We start from the raw sequence: 20,600 nt of genomic DNA, 5'->3' as shown, positions 1-20,600 counted from the left end.
AAGCAGTAAGAAAATTTCCAATAGAAAAATAGCCAAAAGACCAGAGCAGGAATTTCATACAAGAGGGGGAAATATGATCAATTAGCATAGGACATACTCAACCTCACTAGTACTCAGGTAAATGTGAGTCAGGGTCACCATGAGATACTGATTTGACCCCTTCAACTGGCAAGAATTAACAGTTCTGAGAGCAGGTGTTGAAGAGAACAGGATCAACAGTGATGGTGGGAGTAAAAATTGGTACAGTCACGTTGGAAAACAATTTCACGCTGTCTTGTAAAGTTGAATATTTGATTTCTACTTCTAGCTATATTCTCAAGAGAAGCCCTTGGCCACATGTACCATATTTACAAGAATGTCCAAGGCAGCACTGTTCAACAAAAGATTGAAAGGACCCTAGAGTCCATCTAGAAGAAAATGGATAAGTTAGTGGTGTTAAAGTCACATAATAAAGAATAAATTACATACAGCCTCATATAACAATGTGGATGGACCGTGGTATAATGGATAGTTATTGTCATAATAATGCTGCGTAACAAGTTACCCCCAAGCCCTAGTGGCTTAAAGCAACAATCATTAATTCTCAGGATCTTCAGCTTAGCTGGGGCTTCGTTGAAGCTGAAGGTCTGTTGACTGGCTAGGGCTGCTCTACTCCATGTTTGCTCTTTCTGAGGCCCAGGCTGAAGGGGCAGCTCCTCTAAACGAATATCTTTCCATAGTGCGGCAGGGAAGGAGAGACATTTAAGGCCTTTTAAGGCCTAGGCATGCAACCAGCGCACGCTCTCTTCTAATCTCCTACCAGTGGCCAAAGCAAGTCACGTGGCCAAGTACAACTAAAAAAACAAGCACAACTAAATAATACATGATTTAGACATACATATATATATAATAAAACAAAAGTAAGCAAAAGAATGATACACATAAAATTCAGGATTACTTGGACAGTAGGAGGGCAGGTGGATAGGAAAGTATAAGTGATGTGAGTAATTGGTGATGTTCAAGTTCGTGGGTTGGCTGATGGGTTTGTTGTATCAATCAATCAATTAAATGGAGAAAACTAGAGAGTCAAGCATGGGCCAATAATGAGGGTGTCCCATGAACCAACGATCACGGATTAATCCATTTCCGTAAGTGTGAAGCTCAAGAAGCTCTGCTGGGCCATCCTCCTGACTGAAAGGCACCAACCAGACCCGTGCAATGTGGGTTAGGGCCCTTGCCATCTCCCAAGCTCCTCACCCCAGAATCTTTTATCTGTTTCTCTCTCAAAGTAGCCAGAACTGTATTTAGAACTCCAGGATATGAAATCCTTCCCCACTTCACACAGAATGCTGTCCTTCTGGGAATGCAGTCCCAGGAGGGGTCAGATGGGTGGCTGGCCCTGTGCCTCTAGGAAACATACCGTACGTGGTTGAGGGAAAGAGCCAAGAACCTGTGCCTTGGAGAACGGTCGCCATGTATAGCCAGTCAGATTGTGCACTGCTGGTGCTCTACATGAATAGAACTCCCCCTACTCCTTGAAAGGGGCAGGCTTTTCTAAAGGTCATGCCTCTCTCAGCCTGGAACACCCTCCCCCTTCTCTTGGAGCCTCCTATTCTCTGATGGGACTGAGAGGGGAGGGAGGAAAGAGAGAGAAGAGAGATAACAGGCATAACTTTGCTGGATGGGGGGTCTCACCAAGAGGAACCAGGTGACTGCAATTCCCTAAGGCTTCACCTCAGTTGGTTGAGTAGGAGGAAGTGGAGGTGAAATGAGGTCAGGCCTTGGATTTTTCTGGGAGAAATCAAGGAGAGAATGTGCTTTACTTGGAGTGTGTGCTTTCAGGGGCTCCCATGGCTCTGAGTACTCAGTCCTACCTAGGAACAGTGAGGTGAACTGGTGGGTGAAAGAGTGGGACAGAGTTTCCTCACTGGAGTTCTCAGCCCCTTTGGTCCAAATGGACTGAGAGTCCACCTCAGGTGAGCGGGACAGGCCTGAGTGAGCCCAGGCCATTGACATCAGCACTCTCTGCTCTTCCCCACACCAGCCTTGCCCCTCTCCCCCATTCCCCTCAGTGCTGCCCAAGAACAGGGAGACAGAGGCTGACGCAATGATACAAATTTCTTTCTTTTTTTTTAGTATACTTTTTTTTGTGTGTGTGGTGAAAATACACACAAGAAAACATTTGCCAATTCAACAATTCGTACATGTATAGTTCAGTGACATTGATCACATTCTTCATGTTGTGCAACCATTATTACTATCCTTCTCCAAATTATTCTACCACTATTAACATAAACTCAACCCTCCCCAGGCAAAAACTCCCCCTTTCTGCCCCCTCCCCCATAACCGCCAATAATCTTCGGTTTCTATACATTTGCTTATTTCATTAAAGTGAAATCATACAGTATTTGTCCTTTTGACTTGTGGCATGCATCAGGACTTCATTTCTCTTTAGAGATGAGTAGTATTCCATTATATGTACATACTGCATTTTGTTTATCCATTCATCTGTTGGTGGACATTTCGGTTGTTTCTACCTTTTGGCTATTGTGAAAAGTGCTGCAATGAACATTGGCATCCAGGTTTCTGTTTGCCTTTCTGTCTTCACATCTCCTGGGTGTATATCTAGGATTGGGATTTCTGGGTCATATGGTAGTTCTATGCTTAAATTTTTGAGGAACTGCCAAACTGTTTTCCACAGTGACTGTACTATTTTATATTCCCACCAGCAATGGATGAGGGTTCCAGCTTCTCTACAACCTCACCAACACCTGTTTTTTTTTTTTTTTTTTTTTTCAACCATTGCTATTCTAATAGGAGTGAGGTGGTATCTCATTGTGATTTTGGTTTGTATCTTCCTAATGGCTGATGAAGCCTCTGGGAGGCACAAATGGTTTGTACTTGGCTACTAACCAAAAGGTTGGCAATTTGAATACTTCCAGCAGTGCCATAGAAGAAAGGCCTGGGGTCTGCTTCTGTAAAACAGCCAAGAAAACCCTGTGGAGCAGTTGTATTCTGTAACACGTGGGGTCACCATGAGTCATAAGTGAGGTAAGTAATGGGTAATGTAAGTAATTGGTAAGTAATTGGCAACAAGTTTGGTTATTTTGGTTTGGAATGGCTAATGGTGTTGAGCATCTCTTCACGTGCTTCTTGGCCATTTGAATATCCTCTTTGGGGAAATGTCTTCAATTTTTTTTGCCCATTTTTTGATTGGGTTGTTTGTCACATTTCTTTTTTTAATTTAGATTTTTTAAGCTTATGCATACACCTAAGTTAGAATCAGTAGTAAGAGTTGCATCATTATATAATTATACAGGCTTGTTTTAAAAAATAGTAGCCCTTCTCCTCCTAACCGCCTTTCTCCCCTGCCTCAGAGGCAACTACTCTCAACTATTTCAGCCAATTCTTTTGATATTTCCCTCCATATAACTGAATAATATGCTTGCATTCCTACTTGTTAGTTTTTCAGTGTCTACTTTATCTATGGACTTTCCACTGCGGGAGGTGAGCATTTAGCTCTTACCATACCCTAGTCCTCCAACACCTCATCTACCAACATTTCTCAATCCACTCTCCCAACATACCCATGCTGCATCAAATCTAAGATGCTGGCACATCCTTGGTCTTACCAGGAGGTTATCATTAGGTGGTTTCCACACAACTATGTCCTGACTATCCCCTGGCTAGCAGAGGTTGTAGGGTGTCATCAATAATTATAAGAGTCATAGAGTTCAGAGGATGTGAAAAAAATGTACATCTTATAATCAATGAAATAAGGGGTAGTTATAGACTGCAATTTGGGTTAGATCAATGGTTAAACCAAAAAAACCAAACCCATTGCCTGCTGAGCCAATTCTGACTTATAGTGACCCTATAGGGTAGAGTAGAACTGCCCCTCAGGGTTTCCAAGGCTGTAATCTTTACAGAAGCAGCCTGTCACATCTTTCTTCTACGGAGTGGCAAGTGGGTTCAAACTGCCAACCTTTCAGTTAGCAGCCAAGTGCTTAACCACTGCACCACCAGGGACCCTTAGACCAATGGTTAGTGCTTATATTATTATGATTATATAAATGCTATCCACAGCTGACGCATATAGTGTTCTATCATTTTCTGCATTGTTCTTGTTTTTCCTGGAGATAATTGTCCTTTTTTCCCCATTTGCATAGTTTTCTATACACTTATTTAACCCCAAATCTCTGCAAATTGCCTAAATTTCCTTTCAAGATGTTCAGACATAGCAAATATTCTATTAATTTTGTTTACTTACAGAAATTTATCCTAGAAGTTTCTGACCTTGCTTTACTTCTTTGTCTTGGTGGAGTACATCCTCTAGTAGCTTCCTGAGAAAGGATACATGAGAGTTAAGTATTTTGAGAATTTTCATGGTAAAAATGTCTTTTATTCTACCCTCATACTTGAGCGATTCATTAGCTGGGATATAGAATTCTAGGTTGTAAATTATTTTCCCTCAGATTTCTGAAGGCATCACTCTACTGTCTGCTTGCTTCCAGTGTTGCTGGGACAAGTCTGAAGCCATTCTGATTTTTGAACAGAGCCTCTCCCATCAATGTATCCAGTTTCCCATTAACATATCCAGTGCAGGACTTGGCCTAAGTGGGCAAGCCAGTGTTTGTGGAAGGAATCAACTCAAAGATGCAGACCCACAAACACTGATAGAGTGCTTGCTGTGTTCTGGGTCCTATGCACAGGGCTGAAGTGAAAGGAAAAGCAGACACAGACAGTGTTCTCTTGGAATTCAGCATATGGAAGTGCAGTGACATAACTGTTCACATTTGTGCTTGGCCCAAGGAGGGTTGGGCCATGTGGCCTGGAAATTGGAGTGAACCTTGTCACAGTCAAGCCATATCCTCTCCCAATGACCAGAAAGGATTTTTAGCCACGATTTATCAAGCATAAATTGTGTTTCAGGCACAGTGCTCCAATTCTCATGACAATCTTGTGAAGTGAATATGGCCAACTCCATGTTACAGATGAAGAAACTGAGACCTTGGAGAAATCAATTGATATTCACAGGACAAACAGGCCAAGCAGGACTTGAACCTAGGCCTACCTGATTTCCAATTTATGCACCAATCTTTCTATAGCCCCTAGAGCCCTGGGGAGTTGATTGTGCCTATACTGCTAGTTCCCCAACATATCAGTCCACAAGACTGGGTGCTAGGCAGGGATGCCTTCCAGGGAGGGCTCCTGCTTCCCGTTGGCCCTTCCACTGTGGGCATCCTGGCCTGTGTGTGGGTGGGAGTAGTCCTGGTTCAGTGGGCCACCCTTAGAGGGTAGCTGAGGTCAGGCTGGGGTGATGGGTAACTAGCTGAGAAAAGGAGCCCCGTTTGCAGACTCATTCCTGGGGTGGGTGTGGAGGTGTTTAATAAGTGGTTCCCCTGCCCTCCCCTCTCCTGACTGACTGCTGCTGCTGGACCCCACCCAGAGCATAGCTGGGCATAAGCTCGAAAAAGCTGGGCGGCTTTGCTAATCACTCAGCCAGGGCAGCAGGACGTGGCTTGATGTAATTATAGCTTGTCCTGTTGCTGCTGGCCCGGATCATGGAAGAGGGTGTGTAGAGTCTCCTTGCAGCATAAAGCACACATTAGCACAGCAAATTGGGTCTGCTTGGCAGCTTCCAGACCCCTGGAGAGCTTGAGTTCAGGTGCTGCTTGAGCCACTGCTCTGCTGCAGGGATGCCAGCATCTTAGGGGAGGGCCCCAACCTCTTGGCTCCCAAGTGGCCCTTCTGAGGATGGGTTGGGCAGGGTTTGGGTTAGAAAGCTTGTTATGGCCCTTTGAACAAGCCCCTCTCCACTCCAGGCCTCGGTTTCCCCAGCTATCTAATGGGATGAGGACTTCCTCCCTCTTGGGGAGAAGCTAGGTGCCAGGCCCCATCACACACCACGGCCCAGCTCATCCCTCTCTCCTCCAGGAACGCACCTTGGGCTTGTCCCCCCACAGCATTCTCTGTTGCTCTGAGCTGGGAGGGGGGCAGTCAGGGAATATATGACTCTGAGCCAGACCCTATCCTCCCTGTCACCCCACTGTTGGGAAGGGGACTCACACAGCAGAAAGAGCAAGGGGTTGGAGCCAACTACTAGCTGCACACCCCTGCCTGCTGTGAAGCCCAGGCAAGTCCTTTCAGCTCTCTGAGCCTCCGTTTCTGCAGGTGCCGAAAGAGAATAAGGAGAGAGGAGCCATCTCAGTTTCCTGGGGCAGCCATAAGAAGGTACTGCAATCGATAAAGAACAGTGACGAATCTGTGAAACATTTCATAACATGGAGGAACCTGGAAGGCATTATGCTGAGCGAAATTAGTCAGAGGCAAAAGGGCAAATATTGTATAAGACCACTATTATAAGATCTTGAGAAAGAGCATAAACTGAGAAGAACACATTCTTTTGTGGTTACGAGAGGGGGAGGGAGGGAGGGTGGGAGAGGGTTATTTACTGATTAGTTAGTAGATAAGAACTACTTTAGGTGAAGGGAAGGACAATACTCAATACACAGAAGGTCAGCTCAACTGGACTGGACCAAAAGCAAAGAAGTTTCCAGGATAAACTGAATGCTTCAAAGGTCAGCGGAGCAAGGGCAGGGGTTTGGGGATTATGGCTCAAGGGGACTTCTAAATCAATTGGCAAAATAATTCTATTATGAAAACATTCTGCATCCCACTTTGAAATGTGGCATCTGGGGTCTTAAATGCTAACAAGAGGCCATCTAAGATGCATCAATTGGTCTCAACCCACCTGGATCAAAGGAGAATGAAGAACACCAAGGTCACACAATAACTATGAGCCCAAGAGACAGAAAGGGCCACAGGAACCAGAGACTTACATCATCCTGAGACCAGAAGAACTAGATGGTGCCCGGCCACAACCGATGACTGCCCTGACAGGGAGCACAACAGAGAACCCCTGAGGGAGCAGGAGATCAGTGGGATGCAGACCCCAAATTCTCATAAAATACCAGACTTAATGGTCTGACTGAGACTAGAGGAATCCCGGTGGTCATGGTCCCCAAACCTTTTGTTGGCCCAGGACAGGAACCATTCCCGAAGACAACTCATCAGACATGGAAGGGACTGGACAATGGGTAGGAGAGAGATGCTGATGAAGAGTGAGCTACTTGTATCAGGTGGACACTTAAGGCTGTGTTGGCATCTCCTGTCTGGAGGGGAGATGGGAGGGTAGAGAGGGTTAGAAACTGGCAAGATTGTCACGAAAGGAGAGACTGGAAGGGCTGACTCATTACGGGGAAAGTAAGTGGGAGTATGGAGTAAGGTGTATATAAGCTTATATGTGACAGACTGACTTGATTTGTAAATGTTCACTTAAAGCTCAATAAAAATTATTTAAAAAAAAAAAAAGAAGGTACTGCAAACTCTGTGGCTTAAAACAACAGAAATTTATTGTTTTTCAGTTCGGAGGCTAGAAATTCAAATTCAGGGTGTCAGCAGGGCCACACTCCCTCCGAAGTCTCTAGGGCAGGATACTTCCTTGGCTCTTTCAGCTTCTGGTAGCCCAGGCATTCCTTGGCTTCCAGTCTCTGCCTCCCTTGTCACATGATGTTCACCCCTCTGTGTCTGAGTCTCTTCTCTTTAATAAATACACCACCTACTGCAATATGACCTCACATTTACTTCATCGATAACATCTTCAAAGGCCCTGTTTCCAAACAAGATCATGTTTACAGGGTTTAGACTTCAGCATCTCTTTTTAGGGGCATATTTCAACCATAACAGGAGGCAAGCCCTCTTTTTGCCAGGGATTGGTTCAGGGGTCTGGAAGGGCAGCCTGTGTTGTGATGGCCAGTCCACAGAACATCTCATTGTTGCTCATCCGCTGAAGTCTCACAGCAGAGATGATGAGATCCAGTGGGGCCATGGCCCAGGTCCAGGCCAAGTCAGACGGGCCTACTCTTCTGGTTGTTTTCAGAAGGAGAGAGGGGCCTGATCTCTCACCCTGCTCTAGGCCCCTTTTCAAACTCAGGCCTTCCTGGCTGTGGATAGGAAGTGACCACCTGTCCCTCTATCCTCTCCCTGGCTGAGTTTCCTGGCCTTCCTGGGCTCGCATACTTGGAACATACTAAGGGATAGAGTCCCTCAGGCCTGGATCTAAATTCCAGCTGCTCTGCCTACGAGGTCTGTGATCTTAGGCCCTCTTAAGCCTCCCTGAGCCCAGACTGAGTGGGAGTGGTGGTTGTGGAATGCTTCTGCAAATTCTTTGAAGTTCTTCCCATCAGAGATGGGGGTCTATGTCATCTCCCTTTGACACTGGGAAGGCTTTTGTGATGGCTTCAACCAAAAGAGTAGTGTGGAGGTGTCATTATGTATCTTCTGAGATTAGGTTGCAATAGGCCGGTTCTTGGGACTTGAGCCAGATGCTTGTGGTCTTGCCAGTTGATCTTGGATTTATCAGCCTCTGCAGCTGTGAGCCAGTGGTCTGCTGATCTTGGTTCCATCAGCCCCTGCAGCTAGCTATGTGAGCCAGGAGAAGCCTCCAGCCTGACTCCTGACCAATGGATTGGGACTTGCTAGCTTCGAAACCCTGGTGACATAATGGTTAAGTGCTACGGCTGCTAACCAAAAGGTCAGCAGTTCAAATCCACCAGGTGCTCCTTGGAAACTCTATGGGGCAGTTCTACTCTGACCTATAGGGTTGCTATGAGTCAGAATCGACTCGATGGCAATGGGTTTAGTCTCTACCACCATGCGATCCATTTCCTTGAGATAAATCTCTCTCTCTCTCTCAAGGGCAAGGTCCTTGTCATCAGTTTAACCCTGTTCTAGAAGTTTCTCAGCACAGAGACCCCAGGTCCAAAGGACATGCTCAGCTCCTGACACTTCTTTCTTGGTGGCATGAGATCCTTCTCCTCTCTTCTTGGTTCTCTCTTTTATATCGAAAAATAGATTGATTCAAGATACAACTTAATTCTATTGATTGAGTCCTCCCTCATTAACATAACTGCCTCTAATCTTGCCTCATTGATATCATATCTGTTGCCCTCAAGTCGATTCTGACTCATAGCGACCCTATAATACAGAGTAAAACTGACCCATAGGGTTCCAAGGAGTGGCTGATGGATTTGAACTGTAGAACTCTTGGTTAGCAGTCAAGCTTTTAACGGCTGCACCACTAGGGCTCCCATTAACATCATAGAAGTTAGGATTCACAGCACATAGGATAATCACATCAGATCACAAAATGGTGGATAACCACACAATACTGGGAATCATGGCTTGGCCAAGTTGATATACATTTTGGGGGGATACAATTCAATCCATAACAAGCTCTTTTACTTCATCATTTCTTCCATTTTCTTTAGCTACTCTACATTCAAGGGCAAGTTTCAGAGTCTCTTCTGACATTCATTTTGGTCTTTTCTTTCTTTCCTGTCTTTTTAATGACCTTATGTTCTCTTCATGCATGACGTCTTTGATGTCATCCAACAACTCGTTTAGTCTTCGGTCATTAGTGTTCAATGCGTCAAATCTATTCAAGAAGTGGTCTCTAAATTTAGGTGGGATATAATCAAGGTCGTATTTTGGCTCTTGTGGACTTGTTTTAATTTTCTTCAGCTTCAACTTGAATATGAGATGTTGAGGACCTCTATTAATGCAGTCCAAGAATACCTTCAGTTTTACAAACACATGTCCAAGTTGAACTGTTTGAACAACAACCTCTTGGTTGTTTTTACACTGCTATGAGTCCCTGCAACTCTTTGGGCATAGGTGAGGGCAAGGTTTATCTTGCGGGTGCTAGGCATGGCCTGCCTTGTGGCTACTGTGCCTGGGCAGACATCTTATCATCACTCTCTGAGAGCCTCCCACCTACATCTCTAGGCCCCTGGGTCCTCCTGGTTGTATCCTGGGACCACCAGGCCAGCCCTGTCCAGCAATGAAGCTGCCCAGCTCTGAGGAAGGTGATGTGGCCACAAGGTCCAGGGGCTCTGGGTTCTGATCACTGCTTCTCTCACCATTCTCACCTCCCCATCAGTTTCTCAGTGATGAGACCAGGGATTGGGTGGAGATGTAGGTCCCCCTCCCCCTGGAAGGCTTCCTGAATGATCTCTGGGAGGCAGGGTCCTAATATCAGGTGGGTGCTTCCTCCCTGAAGACCCCTCCAATCCAGACCAATATACCTGGCATTGAACCAAGGGACCTCAGGAATGTGCTGTGGCCACAGTAGTCCCCCGCTTATGGTCGAGGCTTGGCACAGGTATATACTTTTGGGTCCATGTTCTGCTCTTTCAGATCTGTTCAGGGATCCAGGGCTCCTGAAATGTCTCCATCCCCCACTTCCAAATGTCATGTCCCTGAATCAAGAATCCCCTCCGACCATCTGTGGCCCAAGGACAGACGGTGGGGCTGGGTCCACAGGGAGCACCCACATTCCACTGAAGGCTGTGGCTGCTGCTGTTGCTTGACAGACACTCAGCCCCTATCCCTGTGTTCCATTTCTGCCACATGCTCAGAGAAAGGCTTCAGGTTAGGGGTGGGAGTGGGCACAACGCCCACAGTCCTGCAACCCTGCCCAGGAGACCAGCAGGGCTCCCTAACGGCCACAGGCCAGGCCAGGCCAGAGCAACCCACCCTTTGAGAGTTAATATTTCAGGGAAAACTCTGACTTGGAGTCAGTTAGTCTTTTTCTCTCTCTCTCCACAAAGGAAATTGCCTTTCTCATTTGTCAGCTCTCTAATTACCACATGGAATGGCTGCGATTTTGAGGACAATTAGGAGAGGTTTGTCTTTACCCAAAGCCCTGGTGTCCCCTTCTCCCCGCCCCTGTCTGGAGCCTTCCTCTAATTGGGAGCCACTTAGAGAAGACAGGGGAACTTTTCAAGCTGGGAGGAACGTCTCCAGAAGGCCTCTTGCCTCTTTTATGGCTATGGCTGAGAGTCCTGGGGAATGTAGTCCCCTAGCCCAGCACGCAAAGTTACCATGTTCAAGGGACCTGTGGCCACAGACTTCCTGCTGTAAAAATAACTGCGGGTTTGATGGCTGAGAGGAGGAAGGAGCAGGATTCTTCTGCCCAACCCATTACCATTGAGTCAATTAGGACTCATAACAACCCTATAGGACAGAGTAGAATTGCCCTATAGTGTTTCCAAGGAGTGTCTAAACTGCCAACCTTTTTGGTAGCAACTGAACTCCTAACCACTGCACCAGCAGGGCTCCTCTTCTGCCCAGGAGGCTGGCAATCACACTAAACCATGAGTAGAAGGAGCCCCAAGCCAGGTCTGGGTCTCTCTGCTGGGTCCTGCTTTTACCTTGGAGCCACTACCTCTGAGCAGCCCTGTCCCCTCTGCTCCCCCCTTTTCTCCTGATCCAGGCCTCACATGTCTTACATCTTCATATTGTGGGTGTGTGGGGACATTCCCCATGCTAACCTGGCTGTTTTCCTGAACACTGACAACCCTCAATGCATTCTCCTCATCCTTCAAGATCTAGCGTGTTGAGTGCCAGCCCTCAGTGCCCCTTTTGAATCAGCAGACTCTTTGTCTAGTTCCCATGAGGCTTGGAACCACACCTGTTTCATTTACCTCTGTGTCTGCATTACCCAGGGCTCAATAAGTACTCAGTCAATATTTGATGAATGAGTGACTCAACTCAGGTGCACTGATTACTAAAATGTTCCAAACCCCAGATGCTCAAAGGCAAGTTCTTAGTCCCTCAGAGCACGCAGACTAGGGCCACGGTAGATAATTAATGAGTATTTGCTGATTTGAGTTGCCTTTGGGAACTACTTGGGAACGGTGAGCTCCCCATCACAGGTGGTATGCAAGCAAGGGCCACTTGATGGGAAGGCTGCAAAGGACACTCGACAGGGCTCATCATTCTACTGGGCCTTTGAGGTTCCTTTCACTAGAAAGTCCAAAACAACGATCCCCCATGTGGAAGGCTCTCTGTGAACAAGCCTCTCAGGGTCTGAAGCCTTTGGGAGGGGAAGCAGTCAAGGCTTGGGTAAGAGCCTGGGGGAGTTTTCCTGGTGAGAGCTCAGGGTCTATGGGGGCTGCCTCTGAGACCCCTCATTGCTGCCAGTGTCCAGTAGGCCAGGTTGCAGGGAGACATGATGCCATCGGGAGAGGGTAGAGGAGGGAGACCAGGGAAGACTTCTAGGAGGTGGTGACACTTGATGGAAGGTGGGAAGATGGAGTGTGATAGGGGTGGGAACATGCAACTCGAACAAGGCTTGGAGGTAGGAGACTGTGGAGGCATTTGAGAACAGTAGACATCAGGGTGGTGGCTGGCCAGGGCCAAGTGCTGTGGGACTGGGGGGAGGGGAAACTGCTAGAGGTGAGAGATTAGGAGTGATAGGTGTGATAGGTGAAGTCACCTGCCCCAGCTTGCTCTTGTGTGGTTTGGGTGCCAATTCCAAAGGCAGCTGATACTTTCCAATTCCCTTCCTGGTTTGGTCTCTCATAGGACCTCAGTTTATCCTCTGGAAAGTGGGTGTGCTCTTTACCCAAAACCAGAAAACCAAACCTGTTGCCATTGAGCTGATTCTGACTCATGATGACCCCACGTGTTTCAGAGTAGGACTGTTCCATGGGGTTTTCTTGGCTGTAATCTTTTCGGAAGCAGATTATCAGGCTTTTTCCCATGGTGTCGCTGGGTGGGTTTGAACTGCCAAAGTTCAGACTATTAGACAAGCAGCAAGAGGCTAAGCATTCCTTTGGCTCAACCCAGACAGACCTGGAATTTTAGCTCTAGAGGTTCTGCGCTCCTGGTGATCCCTTGGCTGAGTCCAGAGGCCCTCAGGAGTGTCTCTGACCCTGAGAACAGGCTGTTGCCTCCTGTACAGCTGAGTCAAACAATGTGACCCAGCAATGACGGCTGACTCACTGCAGGCCCCCTTTGGCCTATGAGGGAACTGCAACTTGAAGAGCCTGCATGCTTGTTTTAGTGGGTGGGGTGGGGAGATGGGCGTAGTCAGCCCTTCCAACCCAGGCCTCTGACTCTAAAGCCTACCTCCTTTCCACAGCACTAGGTTGCCTAAGGAAAACTCTGAGGGGACCAGGTTGCTGGCACCATTTCTCAGATGGGAAAAACAGGGTCCTTGCATTGCTGAGCGAGAGTCCCACAGACAGAGCAGACTCACAGCTTCCCCTTCTCACGTCCACCCACACTTCCACACTCACACCCCCTTGCCCAGGGACAAATGTTTTAGAACCAACTCACTCTGGGAAGCTTCCAGTCTCTGCCAAATTTCTTCATGGAAGAAAGATCCATATTCATGTCCATTCCAAAGAAAGGTGATCCAACAGGATGCGGAAATTCTAGATCAATATCATTAATATCACATGCAAGTAAAATTTTGCTATATATCAACAGGTAACTGTCAGAAAATTCAAGCGGGATTCAAAAGAAGATGTGGAACAAGGGATATCATTGCTGACGTCAGATGGATCTTGGCTGAAGGCAGAGAATACCAGAAAGATGTTTACTTACGTTTTATTGACTACACAAAGACATTCAACTCTATCGATCATGACAAATTACAGACAACATCTCAAAGAACGAGAATTCCAGAGTACTAAACTGCATAGACCAAGAGATTCATTTGAACAGAACAAGAGGATACTGCATGTTTTGAAATCAGAAAAGGTGTGCATCAGGGTTGTATCTTTCCCAATACTTATTCCATCTGCATGTTAAGCAAATAATTGGAGAATCTGAGCTATAGGAAAAAGAATGTGGAATCAGGATTGGAGGAAGACTCAATAACAACCTGCAATATGCAGATGACACAACCTTACTAGCTGAAAGTGGAGAGGACTTGAAGCACTTACTAATGAAGTTCGAAGACCACAACCTTCAGTATGGATTACATCTCAACATAAAGAAAATAAAAATCCTCACAACTGGACCAATAAGCAACATCATGCTAAATGGAGAAAATATTCAAGCTGTTAAGAATTTCATTTTACTTGGATCCACAATAAACACCCATGGAAGCAGCAATCAAGAAATCAAATGAGGTAGTACGATGGGCAAATCTGCTGCAAAAGATCTTTTTAATTTGGTGACCCATGGAACATATAGCTCCCACCTACATTTTATGCCTCCGGGGTTTCTTGAGAAGCTGCCTTCCCACTTACAGTGCCTACTACTGCTAGGCTAGGGCCTGTATAACTATTTCAACTGAAAGAGTCTGGTGTGTCCTGCAAATTACTGTTTTTACAGGGTATTGTATTAGGTGGCACATCCTGGAGCTGTGATTTCACAAAACTTCTGTCTCCTTTGGCTTTTTTAGTGTTCCTGTGTGTTATTTGGAAGTTGCATTACTTGCAATGATTCCATATTCGCTTGAGTACCTCATTTTCAGGAGCCATTCATTGTATGCACCTGTGATTCCACCAATCATACCCCCAGAGTCCATTGGGACATAGGTGTCCCACATAATCCTACCTCGAGAGTCCACAGGAACATGGGTGTTCCACATATTATCCATAATAAAAAAAAAAAATTCAGGTAAACTCAGTGATTCAGCATGACTTTCATTACTGAAAACACACGGTATCCAAAAAAAGAAAAAAAGCTCAGATCAGAAAATAATTCAGTCACCAAAGGGTTAACCCTTTCAAGGCCCAATTATTTTTCTGCTTTGATTTTTTTATATATATATACAATGTGTAAAAAAATGTGTAGCACCTGAAAATGAGGTAATCACGTGAACCTGGAACCATCGCAGCTTCCAAATGACACACGGGTGCCAGGAAATATATGTACAAGGGTTATCTCCCAGTAAAAAAAGCCAAAAGAGAAAAAAGTTTTGCAAAATCACACCTTCAGGATGCAACAACAGATACAATACCCTCTCACCACGGTGATGCAGTACTAACGCCTATTTTTTTCAGTTTTACACAGTTAAGCATCAGAACACACAATAAATGGGAAAGCACCTTTCCAGTAAACCTCACAGGCAGAAAATGTAGATGGGTGATATATGTCCCATGAGTCATGATAAAGTGTTAAAAAGCAAAGACGTCACTTTGAGGACTAAGCTGTGACTGACCCAAACCATGGTATTTTCAATCACCTCATATGCATGTGAAAGCATATGAATAAGGAAGCTGAAGAAGAATCAATGTATTTGAATTATGATGTTGGCAAAGGATATTGACTGTACCATGGGCTGCCAGAAGGACAAACAAATCTGTCTTGGAAGAAGTACAGCCAGAATGCTCCTTAGAAAGGAGTATGGCTAGACTTCGTCTCGTGTACTTTGGACGTGTTATCAGGAGGAACCAGTCCCTGGAGAAGGACATTGTCTTAGTCATCTAGTGCAGCCACAAGTGGATGGCTTCAACGAACAGAAGTTTATTCACTCACAGTCTAGTGGGCTAGAAGTCCAAATTCAGGGTGTCAGCCCCAGGGCAAGGCTTTCTCTGTTGGCTCTGGAGGAAGGTCCTTCTCATCAATCTTCCCCCGGATTAGGAGCTTCTCCACTCAAGAACCCCAGGTCCAAAGGATGCACTCTGCTCCCCACGCTTCTTTTTTTGGTGGTATGAGGTCCCCAACTCTCTGCTTGCTTCCCTTTCCTTTCATCTCTTGTAAGATAAAAGGTGGTGCAGACCACACCCCAGGGAAGCTCCCTTTACATTGGATCAGTGATGTGACCTGAGCAAGGGTGTTACATCGCACCCTAATCCTCTTTAACCACAGGGAGAGACTACAATTTATAACACATAGGAAAATCACAAAATAGAAGACAACCACACAATACTGGGAATTATGTCCTAACCAAGTTGACACATATTTTGGGGGGACACAATTAAATCCACTACAATCATCATGCTTGGTAATGCAGAAGATCATCGAAAAAGAGGAGGGCCCTCAACGAGATGGATTGACGCAGTGACTGCAACAACGGCCTCAAACATTTTAAGGCTGGAGCAGGACCAGGCAGTGTTTCATTCTGTTGTACATAGGGTCGCTATGAATCGGAGCTGATTCCACAGCACCTAACAAAAACAACACCTTGACACTACCACTGATCAGCCTTGGGTGAGTGACTTAATCCTTCTGTGCCTCAATTTCCTCACCTGGCAAATGGGGAAAGGATTGACTGAGAGGACACATGTCAAGCACTGTTACGGAACATAGCCAGACCTTCTGCATTTCATACATGTTAGCTACTCTTTTTCTTATCATTATCACATTCCTTCCCCACAAGTGGCTCCAGATTTGTGCCCCGGTACGGCTAATCCATTGCCGGTCAGCAGGGCCTGGAGGCCACAGGCCAGCTCCCAGGGACAGTTAAGCTCTCTACCTCCTGGGGACCGGGGAGTGAGCTCACCACCTGAACCCAGCACTGTAAGCCCTGGCAGTCGATCAGATGTGAGCGGTCCCACACAGGAACTGACTGGGCCAGATGGGTAGGGGTAGCCTTTGAGGCCAAGCCCAGGCTGCCCAGGCTGCCCTAGATGCATGAGGGGCCTGCCCGGGGCAGGTGCAGGCTCTGCTGGCTCATATACTGGAGAATTCTTGGACCGGCCCAGGAAGAGGTGGGGGTCTGACTTTTCAGTTCTCCCTGGTCAGAGCCCCTATTTTTCTTTGCTTTTACAACACCCTGGACATTTTCAGGGAACCCTGGTGGCGTAGTGGTTAAGTGCTATGGCTGCTAACCAAGAGGTCAGCAGTTTGAATCTGCCAGGCGCTCCTTGGAAACTCTATTGGGCAGCCCTATAGGGTCGCTATGAGTCGGAATCGACTTGACGGCAGTGGGTTTGGTTTTTGGGTTTGGTCATTTTCAGTGCCCTAAGGGAAACCAGGCACTCCTTGAAAACTTTATGGGGGAAGTTCTACTCCGTCCTATAGGGTCTCTATGAGTTGGAATCTACTTGACAGCAGTGGTTTTGCGTTTTTTTGGAAGGGAAACCTGGCTGGGTGGGAAACTGTGGCACTGATAACCATAGATCAATAGCAATATTGGTTGAGGGCCCCTGTGGCCCAGGCTGGCACAGAAACCCTCTCCACAAACTGACAGGGGTGTCACTGTCCTGCCCGCTTTCCCTCTGAGATGGCTGAGGCTTCCAGTGAGCTGTGCTCCACCCAGGGTCAGGCAGCTCGAGGGGTCAGCCGAATTGCAGCTGTCATGGATTGAATAGTGTCCCCCAAAATATATGTCAACTTGGCTAGGTCATGATGCCTGGTATTGTGTGGTTGTCCTCCATTTTGTGATCTAACTGTCCTATGTGTTATAAATTCTAATCTCTGCCTATGGTTAATGAGGCAAGATCAGGTTATGTTAAAGAAGATTAGGGTGGGATGGCAACACGCTTACTCAGGTCACTACTCTGATCCAATGTGAGAGGAGTTTCCCTGGGGTGTGGCCTGCATCACCTTTTATCTTACAAAAGATAAAAGGAGAGAGAAGCAAGCAGAGAAATAGGGACCTCATACTACCAAGAAAGAAATGCAGGGACCTGAGGTCCCTGTGCTGAGAAGCTCCTAGACCAGGGGAAGATTGATGACAAGGGCCTTTTCCCAGGACCAATGGAGTGAGAATGCTTTCCCCTAGAGCTGGTGCCCTGAATTCAGACTTCTAGCCTCCTAAACTGTGAGAGAATAAACTTTTGTTTCTTAAAGCCACCCACTTGTGGTATTTCTGTTATATCAGTACTAGATAACTAAGACAGCAGCCCCTGAGTTTCTCCAGCTGGAGTGGGTGGCTCTGCCTTGGGGAGCTCTCCTGACCCTCAGTGGCCTAAAGCTAAGTCTTTCTAGCTGGTTCTGCGCCTCAACTTACAGTTGGCCTTGGCCCCTGGGTGGTAGAGAAGACAGTTGCCTCAGTACTAATGGAGGTCCTGTGGTTTGGACAGACTGTGGATCATGGTGTTTACCCAAGGATCCCACCACCCCACCCACACTGAATGGCTCAGGACAGGTGCCTGGCAGGGAGGTCCCCATCCTGTCCTTTGTCACCTTCCAAACTGTTGTGTGGACTTGGCGCAGCACCATGCCTGGGGAGGAGCACTATTTAAAGAGCCAGCCCTGAGTGTACCCTCACCCCGATGCAGCGAGAGAGAGCACTCCGCATCATGGTAGGCTGGGGTTGTCTTACCTTCCTCTGGCTGTCCTCCTTGCCCCTTCAGTCTCCTCTCCAGGAAGGTCCTTCTCCCTCCCGTCTGTGGGGGTTAACCTCCCAGTCCTGACCTCAATCCTGACCTCACCCTTGATCCTGACACCACCCCTCAACTCTGATTTTATCCTCTGACCTCAACTTCATTTGTGATTCTGAGCATGACCTCATCCCTGAACTCACCTAACCTTGACCTTACTCTTCTCATTGGCATCCTTGGCCTTGACCTGGTGTCATCCTTGGGCCTGGCCCACCTTTGTTGCTGCTACGGAGTCAATTCTGACTCATAGTGAGCCTATATGTCAGAGTAGAACTTTCCCATAGGGTTTCCTAGGCTTATAACTTTACAGGAGCAGACGGCCAGGTCTTTTCTCCCAAGGAGCTGCCAATGACTTCTGAGAAGTCAACCTTTTAGCCCCTGAGCGCTCGACAGTTTCACCACCAGGGCTCCTTGGCCCACCCTAGTCTGCCCTTAATGAGTGGCCATGTGGTCCTGATTTGTGTCTCTGCTTCCCCTGGCTTGTTGGGGGCTAGGGTGATGAAGGTGAGGGAAATGAGGAAGAGGAGGGTAGAGGAAGCCAGGGTGGGCCAGGCAGACACAAGACAGTAGAGTTGGTGGCTTCACAGCAGCAGATGCTGAGCCTCTGTTCCTGCTGAAACAGCTGCTTCCTATCCGGGCAGGGGCAGGTCAGCAGGGTTCCTCTGGGGCTGTTGTGGGGCTCTGCTGCAAGGGTCCTTGCTCACCCTTAACTTTGCCTGCCAGGGATTTGTCTTGCGGACCTCTCTGCAGGCCCTCAATAGTGCTGTTCTTTTACTCCTCTGCCTCACATACCTCCATTAGTCCTGCTTGGCCTGAGCACTTGGGCTCAGTTGCCAAGTCTCAGCTCAGTAGTCACCTCCTCCAGGGAGTCTGCCCTGAGTCCCGAGTAGCATAGGGCTCTTCTGTGCTTGCATGCCTGCTCTTCCCTCCGTTGCCCTTTACTGGTTGCCTTTCTCCCAGCTGGACTGTGGGCTTTTTGGGGACAAGGATGGGGTCTGATTCAGCTCTGGGGCCATGGAACAGGTGCTTAACAAATGTCCTGATGCAGTGGATTCCTTGAGGTAGGTAGTATCCTGGTTTATAAATGGGGAAACTGAGGCTCAGAGACGAAGAGTGATTTTCTTAACATCACACAGGCTGTGAGCAGCAAAGTCAGGATTAAAACCCAGGGCTGAGTGACTCCCTGTGCTAGGCTGTCCCTTCTGCCCTGAGGTGTTCCTTTCAGAGGAACTTTATTTTTTAGGGGCACCTTATCAAGGTAAATTTCCAAGACAGCTGGGCTGGAAAAAGCCCTGGCTGGGAGAGCAGAAGCCCGGCCAAGGCACTGGGCCTCAGGGCCCCTTTTGTACAATCAGAGAGAAGAATTCCTTCCCGCCTTTCAGTTTCCAGACCAGGGCCTGGCACACAGTAGGGTGACATTTAATAAGATGGACATGAAAGGGCTGGGGCTAGGTGGGGATGGGGGAGGCTGAGGTCTGCAGAGAGAAAGGGCAGAGAGTAGTCCACAGTCGGAAGTGATCATTTTTTATTAATCAGAGGGAAATGTATATGTAATTATGTCAGATGAACTCTGCAGGGAGGTTCTTTTCTTTATGATGTCTGAAGGGATTTATAAATATTACAGAGGTTTTACAGCATCATAACTTCCCAGTCGCCCTGCCAGCCCCCTTTCAAAGGATTAGTGGAGACAAAGCACCCAGTAAAAGCTAATTATAAGTCAGCCGGGTGCTGCTCACTCCTGAAGAAGCCCAGGAGCCAGAAGGGAAGCGGGAGGGGTGGGAAGAGGACAGGGGTGATCTGGGGGAGGGGGACCACACAGGCACTGGGGGTGCAGGGGAGCCAGGGGAAACCCCTGCTTGGGAGATAAGACCACCTGGGGGGTGGGCACTGGGAGGACAAGGGCTTGGCAAAGAGGCTGAGATGGAGGCAGGAGCTGGGGCGGGGGGGAGCTGTAGGAGGGGGCTATGTGAATGTGAAGCCCCTCCACCTCTACCCCTGTGAAGCCCAAGCTGTTCTTTTCCCCTCCAGAGCATTCCTGGGGCTCTAGTGATGGCTGCTGAGGGAAAGGTTGGCCCCTCAGGGGGTCTCGGGGGCCAGAGAGCTTTCCAGCAAATGCCTAATTGTGGTGGACTCTCAGGCCCTATGACATCCTGAAAGAAACATCTAGAGGCAGGAGGGCTGGTCAGAGCCCCTCGACCAGCTCCTTGAGGGGTCATCTGCTCTGGGCGGCCATTTCCAAATGTTGGCTGATCCCCACTGGCAGCCAGGCCCTGGAGGGGTTGAGTGCTGGAGCTACCGGAGATGAGAGACTGGGGCTTGCCCTGGAGGTCTGCACTTGGCTGGGGAAACAGACAGGGCACAGGGCAGTGTGGAGGGAGCTGTGGGGAGCGGCAGCACAAGATGGCAACGCGACGTGGAGGTGGAGGTGGAGGCAGAGGGCCTAGGTCAGGGAAGCTTCTCAGAGGAGGCCACTGAGGGGTTGAGCCT

Source organism: Elephas maximus, chromosome 12 (assembly GCF_024166365.1).
Source record: "Elephas maximus indicus isolate mEleMax1 chromosome 12, mEleMax1 primary haplotype, whole genome shotgun sequence".
NCBI lineage: Eukaryota > Metazoa > Chordata > Mammalia > Proboscidea > Elephantidae > Elephas > Elephas maximus.
This window is presented reverse-complemented; position numbering follows the sequence as displayed.